This window comes from Bos mutus, chromosome 2 (genome assembly GCF_027580195.1).
Source record: "Bos mutus isolate GX-2022 chromosome 2, NWIPB_WYAK_1.1, whole genome shotgun sequence".
NCBI classification, from domain to species: Eukaryota; Metazoa; Chordata; class Mammalia; order Artiodactyla; family Bovidae; genus Bos; species Bos mutus.
This window is the reverse complement of record NC_091618.1, coordinates 127,412,242-127,433,606: the sequence shown is the minus strand read 5'-3', so window position 1 is coordinate 127,433,606 and position 21,365 is coordinate 127,412,242. Positions and strand designations below refer to the sequence as shown.

Here is a 21,365-nt window from a genome sequence, read left to right as displayed (position 1 = left end):
AAAATGAAACAATATATTGACACAATGTCAGAGTATATCCCTATATGGTAGGAGAAGGCAGTCACACCCCACTCCAGTACTCTTGTCTGGAAAATCCCATGGATGGAGGAGCCTGGTAGGCTGCAGTCCATGGGGTCACTAAGAGTGTGACATGACTGAGTGACTTCACTTTCACCTACAAACGGAAAATAGCGACATTTAAGTAGAGAAACTTGGTAAGCACCATTTTAACCAAGTGATAAAAATTAAAGGTAGTAATAATTAGAGACAGATATGTATCTTCTCATATGATACTCTGAGGAGCACAGAGAATCACATACATGGTATTGCTGCTCCCAAAATACATATAACCAGGATCAAATGATGAAAAATATCAGGTAATTCAAAGCTGAAGAACAATGTACAACATAAATATTATTTAGATTTCAAAGAGTCAAGATCATGGAAAACAAGAAAACCTAAGTTATTGTTCTACTTTAAGTGATAGGAGAGAAAACAGGAGGGAGGGAAGAAGGGATGTGGGAGGGAAGAAGGAAGGGAGAAAGAAGAGAAAAGGGAAGAGAAGAAAAAAGAAAGAAAGAAGAAAGAGGGGGGGAAAGTATATAGCAATTAAATTCATTGCCTAATTACAGATTGGTCAAAGACCAAGTTATTTTTTTTCTTTTAACAAGGGCATTAGTAGGACAACTGGAAAACTTGATAAGGTTTGTGTATTAGACAATAATATTGTATCAGTGTTACTTCCCTGATTTTGAAATTTTTAATGGTTATGTAGAATGGCCTTGCTTTTAGCAAAATATAGTTAAGCTTTTATTTTTTAAAAAATATAAATTTATTTTGTTAATTGGAGGCTAATTACTTCACAATATTGTATTGGTTTTGCCATATATCAACATGAATCCGCCACGGGTGTACACGTGCTCCCCATTCCTTAACCCCCTTCCCATCTCCCTCCCCATACCATCCCTCTGGGTCATCCCAGTGCACCAGCCCCAAGCATCCTGTATCCTGCATCAAACCTGGACTGGCGATTCATTTCTTATATGATATTATACATGTTTCCAATGTCATTCTCCCAAATCATCCCACCTTCTCCCTCTCCCACAGAGTTAAACTTTTAGAAGGAGGCATCATATCTAGAACTTACTTTCAAAGGGCCCCTCCAAAAAATAAACAAATAAATAAATAAATGATAAGAGAGGATGAGAGAATGGTAAGGCAAATGGAATAAATTACTAACATTTGGGTAAGTTGCATCAGTGGCTTTGAAAATATGTGCACACTTGTTACTTCTTCCTTCAAGTACAGGGCAATTCCTCTCCCCTTGAGTTTGGCCTGGATTTGATGATTTGCTTCTATCAAAAAGAATAAGAAATCAGGGAGTATGAATCTGAAATTGTGTCATAAAAGGCATCTCTCTCTCTCCCTATTTTCCCTGCCTCCTCTCTCATTGCCTGCTCCCTTCTCTCTAGAAAGCTAGCTATCCTGTCAGGTGAGTCACCCTATGGGGAAATCCACAGGTCAAACCAAAGAACTAAAGCTGCTTGTCAACCGCCATAAATGTTTAAAAGCAGACTTTCCAGTCCCTTCTGATGACAGCAGCCCAAGTCAATAGCTTGGCTCCAACTTCATGAAGAAATTGAACCAGAATCGTTCAGCTAAAGTGTTACCCCAGATTCCTGACATCCAGACACTTGTGTGAGATAATAAATGTGTGCTGTTTCAAGGTGCTAAATGTGGGAGGTTGATAAATAATATTAGGTTCTTAATATGTGAAAGATTTACTGAAATTCTCTGGGTAAATTTTGTATCTTTTTCTGTAAGTCTGAAATTATTTCAAAATAAAACATTTATTTTTTTTAATAGGAAAGACATCTAGAAGAGTGTTTCATATGACAGTTTTTCCAGGCTCCATATCATGGTGGAAAAAATAGTTTATTGTGCATGTGGAGACTGACTGGGTTCTGCCATTCTTTTCTCCAGCAATATTTTTTGCATCTCTAGCCTTATCCAGTCTGTAGAGCACTACCAAAGACAGTCACCTCACATAAATGGTCTTCTTCCTCATTCAAATACATGTATAAATACATTTCAATGTGCAAGAATGAAATATGGCATTAGGTTTAATTTAAAAATTTCAACTATTATTTTGCAATGTACAAAAAAACAACTATTATTTACTCTCTGCTTTTTAAAAATTTACCCTGTACAGAGAGTAAATTATTGTATCCTGAGCAATAAAATGGAAAAAGTAAAAGTAAAAATGGACCTTCAGACAACTTGTCATACAACTTGTACCTTGCCAACTCAAGACAATCAAAAAAGAAACCTTAATTCTTGAAGAAGGAAAAGGGCAAAATCTTATTTTGTTTAATGATTCTTCAACGGTGGAAGAAAGCATCAACTGCTTTGTTTCAGCAATACTCACAACTAAGTTCATTCACTCATGTGAATTTCAGTAACATTTTGAATGGGAAGAGACAATTTAAATAAAATTCTACTGCATTCAATGTTTCTACGGTAGAGTTTTTACATTGATTTACTGAAATATGAAACAGAACTTAATTTTTAAAAGATGTATTCAGTTCAGTTCAGTTACTCAGTCATGTCAGACTCTTTACGACCTCATTAATCGCAGCACACCAGGCTTCCCTGTCCATCACTAACTCCCAGAGCTTGCTCAAACTCATGTGCATCGAGTCCGTGATGCCATCCAGCCATCTCATCCTCTGTCATCCCCTTCTCCTGCGCCCAATCCCTCTGAGCATCAGAGTCTTTTCCAATGAGTCAACTCTTCGCGTGAAGTGGACAAAGTATTGGAGTTTCAGCTTCAGCATCATTCCGTCCAAAGAAATCCAGGGGCTGATCTCCTTCAGAATGGACTGGTTGGATCTCCTTGCAGTCCAAGGGACTCTCAAGAGTCTTCTCCAACACCACAGTTCAAAAGCATCAATTCTTCAGCACTCAGCTTTCTTCACAGTCCAGCTCTCACATCCATACATGACCACAGGAAAAACCATAGCCTTGACTAGACAGACTTTTGTTGACAAAGTAAGGTCTCTGCTTTTGAATATGCTATCTAGGTTGGTCATAACTTTCCTTCCAAGGAGTAAGCATCTTTTAATTTCATGACTGCAATCATCATCTGCCATGATTTTGGAGCCCCCCAGAATATAGTCTGACACTGTTTCCACTGTTTCTCCATCTATTCCCATGAAGTGGTGGGACCAGATGCCATGATCTTCGTTTTCTGAATGTTGAGCTTTAAGCCAACATTTTCTCTCTCCTCTTTCACTTTCATCAAGAGGCTTTTTAGTTCCTCTTCACTTTCTGCCATAAGGGTGGTATCATCTGGATATCTGAGGTTATTGATATTTCCCCTGGGAATCTTGATCCCAGCTTGTGCTTCCTCCAGCCCAGCGTTTCTCATGATGTACTCTGCATAGAAGTTAAATAAGCAGGGTGATACTATACAGCCTTGACGTACTCCTTTTCCTATTTGGAACCAGTCTATTGTTCCATGTCCTGCATATAGGTTTCTCAAGAGGCAGGTCAGGTGGTCTGGTATTCCCATCTCTTTCAAAATTTTCCACAGTTTATTGTGATCCACACAGTGAAAGGATTTGGCATACTCAATAAAGCAGAAATAGATGTTTTTCTGGAACTCTTTTGCTTTTTTGACAATCCAGCAGATGTTGGCAATTTGATCTCTGGTTCCTCTGCCTTTTCTAAAACCAGCTTGAACATCTGGAAGTTCATGGTTCACGTATTGCTGAAGCCTGGCTTGGAGAATTTTAAGCATTACTTTACTAGTGTGTGAGATGAGTGCAATTGTGCGGTAGTTTGGGCATTCTTTGGCATTACCCTTCTTTGGGATTGGAATGAACACTGACCTTTTCCAGTCCTTTGGCCACTGATGAGTTTTCCAAATTTTCTGACATATTGAGTGCAGCACTTTCACAGCATCATCTTTCAGGATTTGAAATAGCTCAACTGGAATTCCATCACCTTCCCTAGCTTTGTTCATAGTGATGCTTTCTAAGGTCCTCTTGACTTCACATACCAGGATGTCTGGCTCTAGGTCAGTGATCACACCATCATGATTATCTGGGTCATGAAGATCTTTTTTGAACAGTTCTTCTGTGTATTCTTGCCACCTCATCTTAATATCTTCTGCTTCTGTTAGGTCCATACCATCTGTCCTTTATCAAACCCATCTTTGCATGAAATGTTCCCTTGGTATCTCTAATTTTCTTGAAGAGATCTCTAGTCTTTCCCATTCTGTTGTTTTCCTTTATTTCTTTGCATTGATAGCTGAGGAAGGCTTTCTTATCTCTCCTTGCTATTATTTGGAACTCTGCATTCAAATGGGAATATCTTTCCTTTTATCCTTTGCTTTTCACCTCTCTTCTTTTCACAGCTATTTGTAAGGCCTCCCCAGACAGCCATTTTGCTTTTTTGCATTTCTTTTCCATGGGGATGGTCTTAATCCCTGTCTCCTGTACAATGTCATGAACCTCCATCCATAGTTCTGGATGGAGGCACTCTGTCTATCAGATCTAGTCCCTTAAATCTATTTTCACTTCCACTGTATAATCATAGTGGATTTGTTTTAGGTCATACCTGAATGGTCTAGTGGTTTTCCCTACGTTCTTCAATTTAAGTCTGAATTTGTCAATAAGGAGCTCATGATCTGAGCCACAGTTGGCTCCTAGTCTTGTTTCTGCTGACTGTATAGAGCTTCTCCATCTTTGGCTGCAAAGAATATAATCCATCTGATTTCAGTGTTGACCATCTGGTGATGTCCATGTGTAGAGTCTTCTCTTGTGTTGTTGGAAGAGTGTGTTTGCTATGACCTGTTCGTTTTCTTGGCAAAACTCTATTAGACTTTACCCTGTTTCATTCCGTACTCCCAGGCCAAATTTGCCTGTTACTCCAGGTGTTTCTTGACTTCCTACTTTTGCATTCCAGTCCCCTATAATGAAAAGGACATCTTTTTGGGTGTTAGTTCTAAAAGGTCTTGTAGGTCTTCATAGAACCATTCAACTTCAGCTTCTTCAGCATTACTGTTTGGGGCATAGGCTTGGATTAATGTGGTATTGAATGGTTTGCCTTGTTCAGTTCATATATATATATATATATATATATATATATATATATATATGTATTATGTAACAGTCCATGGGATTCTCCAGGCCAGAATACTGAAGGGGGTAGCCTTTCCCTTCTCCAGGGTATCTTCCCAACCCTAGGGGATCTTCCCAACCCAGGGATCAAACACAGGTCTCCTGCATTGCAGGCAGATTCTTTACCATCTGAGCTATAAAGGAAGCCCAAGAACACAGGAGTGGGTAGCCTACCCTTCTCCAGTGGTTCTTCCTGACCCAGGAATTGAACCAGGGTCTCCTGCATTACAGGCAGATTCTTTACCAACTGAGCTATCAGGAAAGCCCTATATACCTCCAGGGGATCTTCCCAAGGATCGAAACCACTTCTTTTACATCCTCCTGCATTGGAAGGAGGGTTCTTTGCCACTAGTACCTCCTGTGAAGATTAATATATTAACATACATGTAAACATACAAATGTATAGACACAAGAATATATGCATTATATGTATACATTCACAAACACATGGATTGTCATATGGACTGTATGCCAACATACACCTTTTCTTTTCTTTTTTTTGTAATTAGGAGAGGCTTCCTAAGAAGGTTGTCTTTATTTTTTTAATTAATTTTTATTGGAATAAGCTTGCTATACAATGTCGTGTTAGTTTCTACCACACAGGAAAATGAATCAGATATATATAATTTACTATACCTCCTCCTTTTTGGATTTCCTTCCCATTTAGATCACCAGATATCATTGAGTAAAATTCCCCATGCTATACAGTAGCTTCTCATTAGTTATCAACTTTATACATAGTATCAATAGTGTATATGTGCCAATCCCAATCTCCTAATTCCTTCTAGCCCCCCCTTCCCTGTTGGTATCCATATGTTTGTCCTCTATATGTGTGCCTCTATTTCTGCTTGGCAAATAAGATCATCTATTTCACTTTTCTAAATTCTTCATACAAGAGATATAATAAGATGTTTGTTTTTCTCTTTCTGATGTACTTCACTCTATGACAGTCTCCAGGTCCATCCACATCTCTGCAAATGGTAAAAGTTTGTTTCTTTTTTATGGATGAGTAATATTCCATTGTATATACAGTCTCTAGGTCTTTCCACATCTCTGCAAATGGTACAATTTTGTTTCTTTTTATGGATGAGTGATATCCCATTATATATATGTACCACCTATTTATTCATCCCTCTGTTGATGGACATTTAGGTTGCTTCCATGTTTTGGCTAGCATAGATAGTACTGCAATGAACATTGGGGTGTATTCCTTGAGAGTCTCACCCGATGTGTTGAAGACAGGGACATGATCAACACTGAAGAAGGTCACTAGGGATGAAGTAGTTCTGGCATAAAGAGTTCAAAAGGAGATATGGTTGGAAGGTGTACTGTTCTGCATTTACACTATACCATATATGTTGAATGATAAATTCAACAAGACAAGAAAAAAATATTATTCCTATTTTCCTGCATTCCCCATGTAAGATGTGTTACTGGAGTCATCATCAAACAAACATAATAAAATCTAAGCCTTTGGAAACCAGTATTCAAAAGCAACACAATGAATGATGTAGCATTGTGAGTAATGAGGAATAATTTTGTCTTCAAATTATGTTTAAATTTCATCAATTATTTACTATGGTTCAAGGAGATCATGAATTCTGTTATACATTTTAAATAGAATTGTTTATAATTATAGAGGTCAACAAAATAATACTTTCCCTGAGACTTCACATATTCTAGGGAAACCCACAGGAGGTGGTTGTCACTAACTAAGGCAAAGAGAACCTAAAAGAAATAACGACCTGGGCATGCAACAGGTCTACAGACAAATCATCCAAACTAGTCCCAAATAATAGTAAAATACTGGAAACTTTCATAGGAAATTATGCTATGGAAATTGTATGGAAAATAATAAAATAAATGAAAACTTAATGTTTGAGTATATTTAGAGGAGTTTTATGGGAAATTTTTGGAATTCATTTAGTTTAGTTCAGTTCAGTTCATTTGCTCAGTCATGTCTGACTCTTTGCAACCCCATGGACTTCAGCATGCCAGGCTTCCCTGTTCATCACCAACTCCCAGACCCTACTCAAACTCATGTCCATTGAGTCAGTGAAGCCATCCAAACATCTCATCCTCTGTCGTCCCCTTCTCCTCCTGCCCCCAATCCCTCCCAGCATCAGAGTCTTTTCCAATGAGTCAGTTCTTCGCCTCAGATGGCCAAAATATTGGAGTTTCAGCTTCAGCATCAGTCCTTCCAATGAATATTCAGGACTGATTTCCTTTAAGATGGACTGGTTGAATCTCCTTGCAGTCCAAGGGACTCTCAAGAGTCTTCTCCAACATCACAGTTCAAAAGCATCAATTCTTTGGCACCCAGCTTTCTTCACAGTCCAGCTCTCACATCCATACATGACCACTGGAAAAACTCATTAGTAATGCAACTAAACCAATGAGGGGGACAAGTATTGAACGCTGGGAAACATATCACGCAAAAGAAGTAAGAAATGCTACTAGAGTACTGATTGACACCACCATTAGCAATCATTTAGATAATAAATATCAGGTTTCTAAAAACACATGTGACATAACCATACCTAGAGAAGATGAATGAGAAATATTTAGGAAGGATGAAACAAAAACGATACTCCTCATCATCTGTAGTAAGAAACCGCGGATAAGGCTTTTTAAAAAAATCACAGAATGTCAGTAAAGGGATTATTTAGAAATTTGGGGGTAGACAGAAGAGTTCAGCACTCAGTGCAGTTGTCTCAGGGGATGGACAGAAATAAGATGACATGACGTGGAATGATCAAAGAAGCATTGCTTTTTAAAAATTATTAGTCAACAGATCAATTTGACTTTAAAAATATTTAGCAACATTATAAAATTAAAATTTCAAAGTATTTTAAAAATAAGATTTTGATTTTTTTATTGCAATAGTGTTCAAACTTTATTTTTAATTGGAGGATAATTGCTTTACAATGTTGGGTTGGTTTCTGCCTTACAACATGAATCAGCCATAAGCATAATATATTTCCCCTCCCTCTGGAACCTCCCTCACATCCCCCATCCCATCCCAATTTTGACATAAATTTACTTTTCTGATAAGTATATCTGATCTGACTGTTTTTTTAACCTTTGTTTTTAACTGAGTTCTCTATTGCCAGACATGGCAGGTAAAAATAGATATAAACACATATTTTCTTAAAGTAATTATTTTGTTTTTACTCCCTCAAAATACAGAGTACCTTTGAGATGAATTTATCAATTTATATCTTTCCTCTATTGTATTTTTTAGTATGTGATTTTAAGAGGTATTGGTGAATTTCAATGTATGAACTAATAAAATTATATATTATTATTAATATACTACTAATAAAATATTCATTGGAGGAATTGATGCTGAGGCTGTAGCTCCAACACTTTGGCCACCTGACATGAAGAACCTGATTGGAAAAGACCCTGATGCTGGGAAAGATTGAAGGCAAAAGGAGAAGGGGACGACAGAGGATGAGATGGCTGGATGGCATCACCAACTCGATGCACATGAGTTTGGGTTAATTCCGGGAGGTCGTGATGGACAGGTAAGCCTGGCGTGCTGCAGTCCATGGGGTTGCAAAGAGTCAGACATGACTGTGTGACTGAACAACAACAGAGAGAATTACACAAGCCTCATTAGTGTCTTTTTTTTTCTGATAAATATGAAATGTCCTATAACATATTCTGGTTGTCAGCTGCTGCCACGCTCATGACTGGTGCTTTTCTTATGAAATATCCTTGAAACCATAAGCACCATCTCTGGGAAAATCCTGATACGACTGTAAATACTGTCATAATCAAACACTTAACTGATTTCTTTTATGCTTCCATGCTTCTGTAAAATTTGAATGACTTATTCCATGGATCCTGGAGATGATTGTATTTACTAGAAATTAGGAAGTTAAATAAATCAGTGCTAAGGGAGTCTATTGTCTTCAGCCTTAATCCCCACATGTGCATTTACAAGGCACAGAAACACTGATTCCATTCTTCTGTTAATGTGTTTAACCAAGGAGGCCATTAGACCTCTGTAGCCCTTATGCTTTGGTAGTCTACAGGAACAAACTGAAAAAACACAAGACCTAAGTCAGAAACAATGCATTGGAATCAAGAAAATCAAGAACAACCAATCACCAACAACCAATTTTCCCAAACAAGGTAACTATTTAAGCTATGGCCAATCAAATAATTTCCTTGCTTTGCTGCCTCATCTCCTGCATAACCCACCTCTGCTTCACAGCCCCTTTGCTCCTATCAATGGGGTGCTCCTAACCACTGTTGGTTTGGCACTGCCCAATTCAAATGGACATATGCTCAAATACACTCCTGAAAATTTTAACGTGTTTCAGCTTATCTTTTAACATAACCTTTTCCAAGAATTATCTTCCAAATGCAAAAGTAGACAGATTAATATACATGTGTATACAGGTACGTGTGTCCTTAAAGGTGGATAGTTACATAATCTAGATGTAAGTAAAAATTTTCCCCAACAGTAGAAAAAAATAGTAAAATATACACATAGAGTTCTGGATTTATAGAAGTTATCATTAAAGATCAATTATTTGTTTCTAAAAACGCTGGGAAAAGTAGTACCTTTAAAGCCCTCTTAGAGTATTTAAAATAGAAGCTTAAGGGACTTATTTGTTTGTTTCTTGTTTACAGAAGGGTAAAGCCATAGGGTTCTGAGGAATAATCAGGACACATTTTAAGAAAATATTTAAATGTGACTTCCCACTTAAAATTAACCTATCTAAAAGTTATCTGAGAGTAGAAAGTGGTTTATGTATAGTTCAAATTATTTCCTCACTAAAGGAAAATCCCATGGGCATCTAGAATCTCTATTTTCTCTGGTAGCTATGTTTATTGCCTGTCTAGACTTTTTAAATAGGCTTCTAGGTGTGCCTAATAGGCCACATTGAAACACTTTGCATCACATTAAACTTTCAGATGTTCTCATACACCTTACTTTAAATTTGATTATGCTCATTTTCTCTTGGACAAGCTTTCCCAGGGTGGCTGTTCAATTCCAACTGAAGTTAATGGGTCTCATTCAGCCGCCTCTACACAAATGAAAGTGGCTTCTAATTCAGTGTCAGCGTCTTTTTACAAAGACCTCTTTAAATGCTTTGCTACAGGCAAGTCTAAAATTAAGATAGTTTGCAACCAATGGATTTTCACTTCCAGGTATACAAAAATCTAAAGTTTATCTTGTAATCAGGAGAAAGGGGCTTCCCTGATGACTCAGTGATAAAGAATCTGCCTGCAATGCAGAAGATGTGGGTTCGAACCCTCGGTCAGGAAAATCCTATGGAGAAAGAAATGGTAACCCACTTCACTATTCTCTGGCATGGGAAATCCCATGAAAAGAGGAACCAGCGGGCTACAGTCCATGAGTAGGACGGGACTCAGCAACTAAACCACCACCTCATGAGAAAGGAACAAATTAGAGAAAGAAACAAAATCAACTATATTTTCATTTCTGTTCAAAAAAGAGCAGGAAGGCCTGGCATGTCGAAGGGTGTTCATGAAATTAAAACACTTTAGAAAAAATTATATTTCTCAAGTTTATGTTATTGTCCAGTTGCTAAGTTGTGTCTGACTCTTTTGTGACCCCATGGACTATATAACCCGCCAGACTCCTCTGTCCATGGGATTCTCCAGGCAAGAATACTGGAGTGGGTTACCATTTCCGTCTCCAGAGTATCTTCCCAAAGCAGGGATTGAATCTGTGACTCCTGCATTGGCAGGAGGATTATTTAACACTGAGCCATCAAGGAAGCCCTTTCAAATTTATGACATTCTAAATTCTTTTAATTCCCATTGAGTAGTCTCATTAGGTAATTATTTGATGAAAATATTAAACTAGTATTTCAATATACATTAGACTGTAATAACTATTTTATTTTTCTTGGTTATATAGACACTTTTTTAAATTTTCTAACTACATAAATTGAAATAATGCATTTTATATCTAAATGAGTAGACTTTATTGCCTATAATGCATTCATGTTGAATTTCAACACCTGTTATTTATTTGTTGAAAACACCATATGAATGTTTGAAGTGCATTCATAGTATGAAAGCAATATAAATTAAGCAATGATATTCACTATAAGCAAAAAGCCCTGACATTCATAATAAATACACACAACTATATCAAGCAAATCAACAAAATTTTCCAAACCATTGCATGGTATACTTTTGAAGGTTTTAATAAGACAGAAGTGAATTAATCATGGAAAAATGACTTGGTTATATCTTTAAGCATGTAGAATTATTTTTACCTGTTTATAGACCACAGAAAACTTGCCCAAGAAGTAAAGTTGAAGGTTTAATTCACCAAAGCTTTAATTCAACTAGGTAACAAATTCAATTAATGGTGATTAGAAAGATTTTGGCTCTGGTTTAAGCACTCAGAGTTCATAAAAGGTAGTCCCTTACACTGAACTGCTTACAATCTAAGGGAGATGCTCAATTCACAACTGTGGTTGAGATATTTACAAAGTGTGGAAAAATTACAAAGTGGTTCCTGATTCTGCTTCAATCTTCATTGGAAGGGTCTAAAACAGGGGCCTGTGACAAACTAGCATCATGACCCTGCCTTGTCTAAAAAAAATTACTAAAGTGAAATAGGGCAGTTCTTTTTTTTTTTTTTTGGTCTTTTTATTTTTTATTGAAATATAGCTGATTTACAATGTTGTGTTAGTTTCAGATATACAATAAAGTAATTCAGTTATACATATATATTCCTTTTCAGATTCTTTTCCCAAATAGGTTATTACAAAATATTGAGTGTAGTTCCCTCTGCTAGATATTTGTTATCTATTTTATATATGGCAGTGACTATATGGTAGTAGTGAAGTAGCAGTAGTGAAAGTCACTCAGTCGTATCTGACTCTTGCGACCCCATGGACTGTAGCCTGTTCCTCTGGCCTTGGGATTCTCCAGGCAAGAATACTGGAATGGGTAGCCATTTCCTTCTCCAATTCCCTCCCTCCCTCCTTCCTTTCCCCTTGGGTAACCTTAAGTTTGTATTCTATGCCTGTGAGTCTAGTCCTGTTTTGGAAATAAGTTCTTTTGTATAATCTCTTAAGATTATACATGTAAATAACACTGTATGATATTTGTCTTTCTCTGACTTACTTAGCATGATAATTTCTAGGTCCATCTATGTTGCTGCAAATGGCATTACTTCATTCTTTTTATGGCTGAGTAATATTCCATTGTGTGTGTGTGTGTGTGTATACACCGTATCTTCTTTTTCCATTTATCTGTCCATGGATGCTTAAGTGGCTTCCATATCTTGGCCATTGTAAACAGTGCTGCTATGAACACTAGAGTGAATATATCTTTTCAAATTATTATTTTTTCTCCAGATATATGCTAAGGAATGGGATTGTAGGATCACATGGCAACTCTTTTTTTTTTTTTTTTTTAAGGAATCTCCATACCATTCTCCATAGTGGTTGTACCAATTTACATTCCCACTAACAGTATAGGAGGGTTCTCTTTTCTATACACCCTCTCCAGTATTTATTATTTGTAGACATTTTGATGTGATCATTCTGGCTGACATAAGGTGATGACTCTTTGTAGTTTTTCTGCATTTCTCTAATAATTCTTTATTTTTTTTTGCACAGTCTCCTTTTCATTTTAAGCTATCATCATGAGATTAATTTTCTTATATTTTACATGTTTCATATATAGTGGTAAGGACTATGGCTGACTCTCCTTTTCTATGAAACAATGTCTTAATTTTCAAAAATATGGCTCAGAGCCTAAAAACCTTGTTTTGGCCATTTTCTTCACAAACATTATCAATAAAAAAGAATATAGTTTTTACTTATTAATGTATTCCTTAGAGCTACATTCAAGAGACACTGAATATAAGTCTTATTTTATGTTTAAGGAAACAAGATTCAATGTAATCAAAGATGAAAGATAATTTTGTAAATGAAATAATCTTAATTAAATGATGTTTCCACCTTGGCATAGATTATAGAAATCATGATTATACTACTAGAATTTTCTGATTTAGAGTCATGAAATCTGACTGAAAGTGTATTTGAGTATATTTCCAGGTATAAAATGTGTTCCCAAGATTACTCACGAATTTGAATCTGAAAATTTCTAATTTTTAAGATTAAATTGAAAAAGATTTTCTGTTCTTTGATTAAATGAGTTTTCACTGTTTTCTATTCTATTTTATAAAAACTGAATAATGTCTGTAGTAATAGACAATTAATTGTAAAACACATTACAATTTTGAAAAAATAATTCACTGTGCTGTGCTGTGCTTAGTCACTTAGTCATGCTCGACTCTTTGTGACCCCCGTGGACTGTAGCCTGCCAGGCTCCTCTGTCCATGGGATTTCTCCAGGCAAGAATACTGGAGTGGGTTGCCATGCCCTCCTCCAGGGGATCTTTCCAACACAGGGATCAAACCCAGGTCTTCTGTATTGCAGGTGGATTCTTTACAGTCTGAGCCACCAGGAAAGTCCAAGAATACTGGAGTGGGTAGCCTATCCCTTCTCTAGGGGATCTTCCCAACCCAGGGATGGAACTGGGGTCTCCTGAGGCAGGCAGGTAGCTCAGTACAAGGTGAGCTATCCAGGAGGCCAAATAATTCACTAATCAGTGCTGAATAGTATGTTCTCTGGTTGCATTTTTCTCCTTTGCCTTTCACTTTTCTTCTTTTCTCAGCTATTTTAAGGCCTTCTCAGACAACCATTTTCCCTTTTTGCATTTCTTTTTCTTGGAGATTGTTTTGATCATTAACCACTCTGAATTAAATTCACCCATTCTGGTCCATTTTAGTTCACTGATTCCTAAAATGTCAATGTTCACTCACCATCTCACACACTTCCAATTTGCCTGGATTCATGGACTTAACATTCCAGGTTCCTATGCAATATTGTTGGGCTCTAAAAACACTTCAGATTGTGACTGCAGCCATGAAATTAAAAGACACTTGCTCCTTGGAAGTAAAGCTATGAGCAACCTAGACAGTATATTAAAAAGCAGAGACATTACTCTGCCAACAAAGGTCCATCTAGTCAAAGCTATGGTTTTTCCAGTAGTCACATATGGATGTGCAAGTTAGGCCATAAAGAAAGCTGAGCGCCAAAGAATTGATGCTTTTGAACTGTTGGAGAAGACTCTTGAGAGTCCCTTGGACCTGCAAGGCGATCAAACCAGTCAATTTCCTTTGATCCTAAAGAAAATCAGTCCTGAATATTCATTGGAAGGACTGATGTGGAAGCTCTAATACTTTGGCCACCTGATGTGAAGAACTGACTCCTTAGAAAAGACCCTGAAAATGGGAAAGATCAAAAGCAGGAGGAGACAGGGACAACGGAGGATGAGGAGGTTGGATGGCATCACCAACTCGATGGACATGAACTTGACCAAGCTCCGGGAATTGGTGATGGACAGGGAAGTCTGGCATGCTGCAGTCCATGGGGTCGCAAAGAGTCAGACATGACTGAATGACTGAACTGAACTGAATTGGTTGTACTTTAAAAATGACCTACCTTATAAAGAGTTGTAAAGAAAAAATACTGATTTCTTGAATTGCATTCACTACAATATCTTCTTAAAATTGCTCTCTGGGTTTAAAAAAAATGCATATTTGAAACCTATAAAATCTGGACAAAGAGAGGATCAACTGGTCCTTTTGGCTATGTTAGTCAGAAGTGATCACATTGGTAGAGGATGGGATCAACTTGGTAGCTAAAGTCCTAACATCTATGTTATGACAATGAGAGCTGAAAGAGCTGCAAGCATCATTAGCAAGCACCATAGATGACAAAGATGCTATCAGGAGTAAAAAAGCTATTGTAGCTGAGATAGTGTTCTAAGGCACAATTTACCTAGAATGTATTAATATAAGTATTTGGAGAGATGCAGAAGATGATAAAATGACAAGAATAAAAATTTTGAAGTCAGTGTTGGTAACTGGAAGAGATAGCTGCTTAGGAAGAAGAAAATATACTGGGAGGATGGGAGACTAGAGAAGGGCAAGGGAGGGAAGAGGAAGAGGCCCAGGTGAACTAATGGACGCTCCAAGGATCTGGAACCTAGAAGTATTCCACTCATTATTTTCCCCAGAGGTACTGGAATTTTCAACAAGAAATTCCATCTTTGGACTGCATCTATAATCATATTAGAAATATTATAGTATCCACTGGTAAATGTCAGAAACAAAACACCATTTTTATCTATGAAAAATGAAAAGGTTTAATCATTTTTTAAAAATTACTACAATAAACAAGAAAATTCTTTAAGCAATAAATACCTCTATATAAAACTATTACTGAATATTTTGCTGAACATGATATTAGAAATATGTCATTGTTTTCTTAATGTAAATTATTAAATTTTTAAGAGGTTTAGTTTTATTTGCAGCAAAAATACAAATTTTGTTATTCTATTTACTGTCATAGAAAAATGCTACATGCTATAAATCAACCCTGAATATTCATTGGAAGGATTGATGCTAAAGTTGAAGCTCCAATACTTTGGCCAACTGATGGGAAGAGCCGACTAACTGGAAAAGACCCTGATGCTGGGAAAGACTGAGGGCAAGAGGAGAAGGAAGGAGACAGAAGATGAGATGGTTGGATGGCATCATTGACTCAATGGACATGAGCTTGAGCAAACTCTGGGTGATAATGAAGGACAGCAAAGCCTGGCATGCTACAGTCCATGGGGTAGCAAGGAGTTGGACAAGACTTAGCAACTGAACAACAACAACATCTACACTAATACCTCTCCCTCTCTCTCTCTCACTCCCTTGGTCTCTCTCTCTCTCTGCCCTTAACACATACTCGTGAGACTTTACCCATGAGACAGAGAGTTCAAACTTGAATTTTATCTATCATGCCAAAGAACTAGCATCTGGCTCAGGTGTCGTCCAGCCCTACAGAAATACTGCAGACAAATCTCTAAGATTATGTCTATTTGGATGCATTATTTGCAGAGCACTTTTGAAACAGATGTGAGGGCAAATGGACACAGTTCTATGGGCTAATTCTATTGTTTGCAACCTCTAAAATTATCTTTAGAATAGAAAAGGAATATCAGTAATGCTTGAATGTGTTAAAGAAGCATGCTTCCTACAAGAAAAGAGAGAGAATTTCTCTTAAGTTAATATTAATGTATCATCACCGGCTGTTCAGGGAATAAGTTTATCAGAATACATTTTGAGCTGGTTTTCTATATCCATTAGTTTAAATTTATCAGTAATCTTATTAGTGAACAGGGGGTACAATCTAGGTTCTCTGAAGACATTAGCACATCAGACTTTACTAGGTTTTTGCAATATGTGAAAGGAATCAATCTCAATTATCTTAATTGCCTATCAGCTATAAAAATGATCATGATGATTAAGGAATTGACCCTTGGTAGAAATAAAATTTCCTAAGACACTTACTTTATTTATGTTACACACACAAAACTGCCATGATTTAATTTTAACCTATGGGATTTAAATTTAATGATAAATCTCTCATAACTTCCCCAGAGTATCTGACATATCATAGATACTCAAATGTCTATGAATTAAATACAGTAAGATTGAATTTTCAGGGCCACATCTTTTGTTCAGAATCCGATCATGTGACACCTTCTCACTGATATGTTCCTTGTGCTGTGCTTAGTCTCTCAGTTGTGTCCGATTCTTCTTGACCCCATGGACTGTAGCCCGCCAGAGTCCTCTGTCCATAGGAATTCTCCAGGCAAGAATACCGGAGTGGGTTGCCATGCCCTCCTCCAGGGCATCTTTCTAATTTAGGGATCAAATCCACATCTCCTGCATTACAGGCAGATTCTTTTCCCTCTGAGCCACCAGGGAAGCCCATGAATACTGGAGTGGGTAGTCTATCCCTTCTCCAGGGCATCTTCCCAACCCAGGAATCGAACTGGGGTCTCCTGCATTGCAGGTGGATTCTTAACCAGCTGAGCTACTAGAGTAGCCTTTCTATGTACATTCCTATTGCCTAAACTTTTGGGTAATGTGAAGTAATCCTCTTCACAGTAGTTAATGATATGATGGCAAATATAGCAATATTGGTAGTATGGCACACCTGTTAGGAGAACAAACTCTGCATTCATGGTGTTGAATTTTGATATTGACTTCACTGTTTACTGGATATATGAACTTGAAAGTGAAAGTGAAGTCGCTCAGTCGTGTCTGACTCTTTGTGACCCCATGGACTGTAGTTTACCAGGTTCCTCTGTCCATGGGATTTTCTAGGCAAAAATACTGGAGTGTGTTCCCATTTCCTTCTCCAGGAGATCTTCCCAACGCAGGGATTGAACCCGGGTCTCCCACATTATAGGCAGATGCTTTACCATCTGATTCACCAGCTGCTGCTGCTGCTAAGTTGCTTCAGTTGTGTCCGACTCTGTGCGACCCCATAGACGGCAGCCCACCAGGCTCCCCCGTCCCCAGGATTCTCCAGGCAAGAACACTGGATAGGTTGCCATTTCCTTCTCCAATGTATGAAAGTGAAAAGTGAAAGTGAAGTCGCTCAGTTATGTCCGACCCTCTTCGACCCCATGGACTGCAGCCTTCCAGGCTCCTCCGGTCCATGGGATTTTCCAGGCAAGAGTACTGGAGTGCGGTGCCATTGCCTTCTCCGACTGAGTCACCAGGGAAGTCCCTAATATATGATCTTGGGTAAGTTAAAACATTTTAAATAATAATAATTCCTAAAAAGTAGTAATATTACATACTATTTTATAGTTTAAAATTATATTATCACATGTATTATATAATTTTATCCTGAATGATAATCTTTTGTGTGGGTATCAAAATCTTCATGTTATAAATGAGGGAGGGAGGTAAGGCGGGAAGGAGGGACAGATTAAATTACCATTCTGTGCAAGTATCAGATTAAGGTCTTTCATATAAGTACTATTACCTTTTTTTTTTTTTTTTTTTTACAGTTTTCAGGATCTTATTTCCCTGTGCAGGGATTGAACTCACACCTCTGATAGTGGGAGTTCAGAGTCCTAACCACTGGACCACCAAGGAATTCTCAGCTAAGTATTATTATTAATAAGACAACAGGTGAGAAAACTATTAATTAGATTAAATAAGAAATTTGTTCAAAGGCCCAATGGGTAAGTGGAGAAAAAGGAATAAATGTTCATGTTGCTGCTGCTGCTGCTGCTGAGTCGCTTCAGTCGTGTCCGACTCTGTGCGACCCCACAGACGGCAGCCAACCAGGCTCCCCAGTCCCTGGGATTCTCCAGGCAAGAACACTGGAGTGGGTTACCATTTCCTTCTCCAATGCATGAAAGTGAAAAGTGAAAGTGAAGTCGCTCAGTCGTGTCCGACTCCTCGAGACCCCATGGACTGCAGCCCACCAGGCTCCTCCGTCCATGGGATTTTCCAGGCAAGAGTGCTGGAGTGGGGTGCTATTGCCTTCTCCAAAATGTTCATAGTTTTCATTTTAAATACTTCCTTCTAATACGTTATTTTATAGTAAGTAAAAAGATCATCTTAGTTGTCCTATTAATTCCTAATTGATTCTATAGAAAGATTAATTGTTCACATTAATGAAAGCATAATCACAATGATGTTTAAAGTGAAATACAGCTTTTGTTATGGCTTTAACGATATGCTATATACAGTAAGTTACAGTGTATACAGTAGGTTCCCTAAGCAAACAAATTGTCTGAATTATAATTAAGTCATATAAAATAATTTCACATATTTTTAATTTTAGAAATTATTTTAGACACATTTTACAAGGAAGTTATTACCTCTGAATTTCTTAAATATAATAAAAACCAAATCACTAACTTTTTTGCCTCTTCTTTTTTTATTTTTTAATTGGAGGACAAATGTTGTCTTGGTTTCTACCATATGACAGTGCCAATCAGCTATAATTATTCATATATTCCCTCCCTCTTTAGCCTCTCTCCCTTCCCCCATCCCATGCTCTAGGTCATCACAGAGCACCAGGCTGGCGTCCCTGTGTTATAAGCAACTTCTCACCAGCTATCCATTTTATGCATGATAGTGTATATATGTCAATGCCACTTTGGCCATTTGTCCTACCCTCTCCTTCCCCTGCTGTGCCCTCAAGTATGTTCTTTACATCTGTGTCTCCATTCTTTCCCTGCAAATAGGTACCATTTTTCTAGATCCCATATATATGCATTAATATAGGATATTTGTTTTTCTCTGTCTGACTTACTTCACTCTGTGTAACAGGCTTTAGGTTCACCCATCTCACTACCACTGACTCTGATTTGTTCCTTTTTATGGCTGAGTAGTATTCCATTGCATATGTGTACCAATTCTTCTTTATCCATTTATCTGTCAGTGGACATCTAGGTTGCTTCCATGTCCTGGCTACAGTAAATAATGCTGCAATGAATATTAGGGTAAATGTGTCTTTCAAAATTATGGTTTTCTCACGGTATATATCCAGTAGTGGGGTTACTGGGTCATGTGCTAACCATGCTGTAATCAGTCATCCAGTTGTGTCTGACTCTCTGTGACCCCATGGACTATAGCCGGCCAGGCTATTCTGTCCGTGGAATTTTCCAAGCAAGAATATTGTAGCAGGTTGCCATTACCTACTACAGGGGATCGTCCCAATCCAGGGATCGAACTCACGTTTCTTCCATCTCCTGTACTGGCAGGTGGATTCTTTACCACTGCACCACAGGCATCTCCATATTGTTCTCCATAATGGCTATATCAGTTTACATTCCCACCAACAGTGCAGGAGGGCTCCCTTTTCTCCTCATCATCTCCACCATTTATTGTTTGTAGATTTTTTGATGATGGCCATTCTGATTAGTGTGATGTGATATTTCATGGTAGTTTTGATTTGTCTCTCTCTAATAATTAGTGATACTGAGCATCTTTTCATGTATTTATTGGATATCTGTATGTCTTCTTTGGAGAACGTCTGTTTAGCCCTTCTGCCCATTTTTTGATTTGGCTGTTTGACCTTCCGATATTGAGCTGTAAGTGTTGCTTATATATTTCGGAGACTAATCCTCTGTCAGTTGTTTTGTTATTTGTTAATATTATTTTCTCCCATCCTAAGGGTTGTCTTATAATCTTGTTTGTGGTTTCTCTTGCTGTGAAAGCTTTTAAGCTTAATTAGGTCCTATTTGTTTATTTTTGTTTATATTTCCATTACTCTAGAAAGTGAGTCAAAGAGGATCTTGCTGTGATTTATGCCAAAGAGTGCACTGTGTATGTTTTCCTCTAAGAGCTTTACAGTTTCTGGTCTTAAATTTAAGTTTTTAATCTATTTATTTTTTATTTTTTAAATTTAAATTTATTTATTTTAATTGGAGGCTAATTACTTTACAATATTGTATTGGTTCTGCCACACATCAACATGAATCCACCACAGGTGTACACGTGGTCCACATCCTGAACCCCCCTCCCACCTCCCTCCCTGTACCATCCCTCTGGGTCATCCCAGTGCACCAGCCCCAAGGATCCTGTATCAAACCTGGACTGGCAATTCATTTCTTATATGATATTATACATGTTTCCATGCCATTCCCCCAAATCATCCCACCCTCTCCCTCTCCCACAGAGTCTTTAATCTATTTTGAGTTTATTTTTGTTTATGATGTTAGGAAATGTTCTAAGTTATGTCTATGGTGTTACAAAGTTTCATTCTTTACTTAGAGCTGTCAAGTTTTCCTACCACCACTTATTGAAGATGCTGTCTTTTCTCTATTGCATATTCTTGCCTCCTTTGTTAAAGATAAGGTGCCCATAGATTAATGGGTTTGTCCCTGGGCTTTCTATCTTGTTCCATTAGCCTATATATCTGTTTTTGTGCCAGTGCCATACTGTCTTGATAACTGTAGCTTTGTAGTGTAGTCTGAAGTCAGGAAGGTTGATTGCTGTGGGTTAATTTTTCTTTCTCAAGATTGCCTTGGCTATTCAAGGTCTTTCATGTTTCCATACAAATTGTGGTATTTTTTTTTTTCTTCTTCTAGTTCTGTGATAAATACCATTGGCAGTTTGGTAGGAATTGCACTGAATCTGTAGATTGCTTTAGGTAGTATATTCATTTTTATAATATTGATCCTTCCAATGCTATATCTCTCCATCTGTTTGTGTTGTCTTTGATTTCTTTCATGAGTATAGTTTTCTGCATACTGGTCTTTTGTCTCTTTAGTAAATTCAACACGTATTTATGA

General features: G+C 37.5%; 1 non-coding gene across 1 annotated transcript; it reads right to left on the bottom strand.

Moving 5' to 3' along the window:
* Positions 1–5,375: 5,375 nt before the first annotated feature.
* TRNAY-GUA (transfer RNA tyrosine (anticodon GUA)) lies at positions 5,376–5,448 on the bottom strand. Its single transcript has one exon. It is a non-coding gene; the product is annotated as a tRNA-Tyr (tRNA).
* Positions 5,449–21,365: the final 15,917 nt, after the last annotated feature.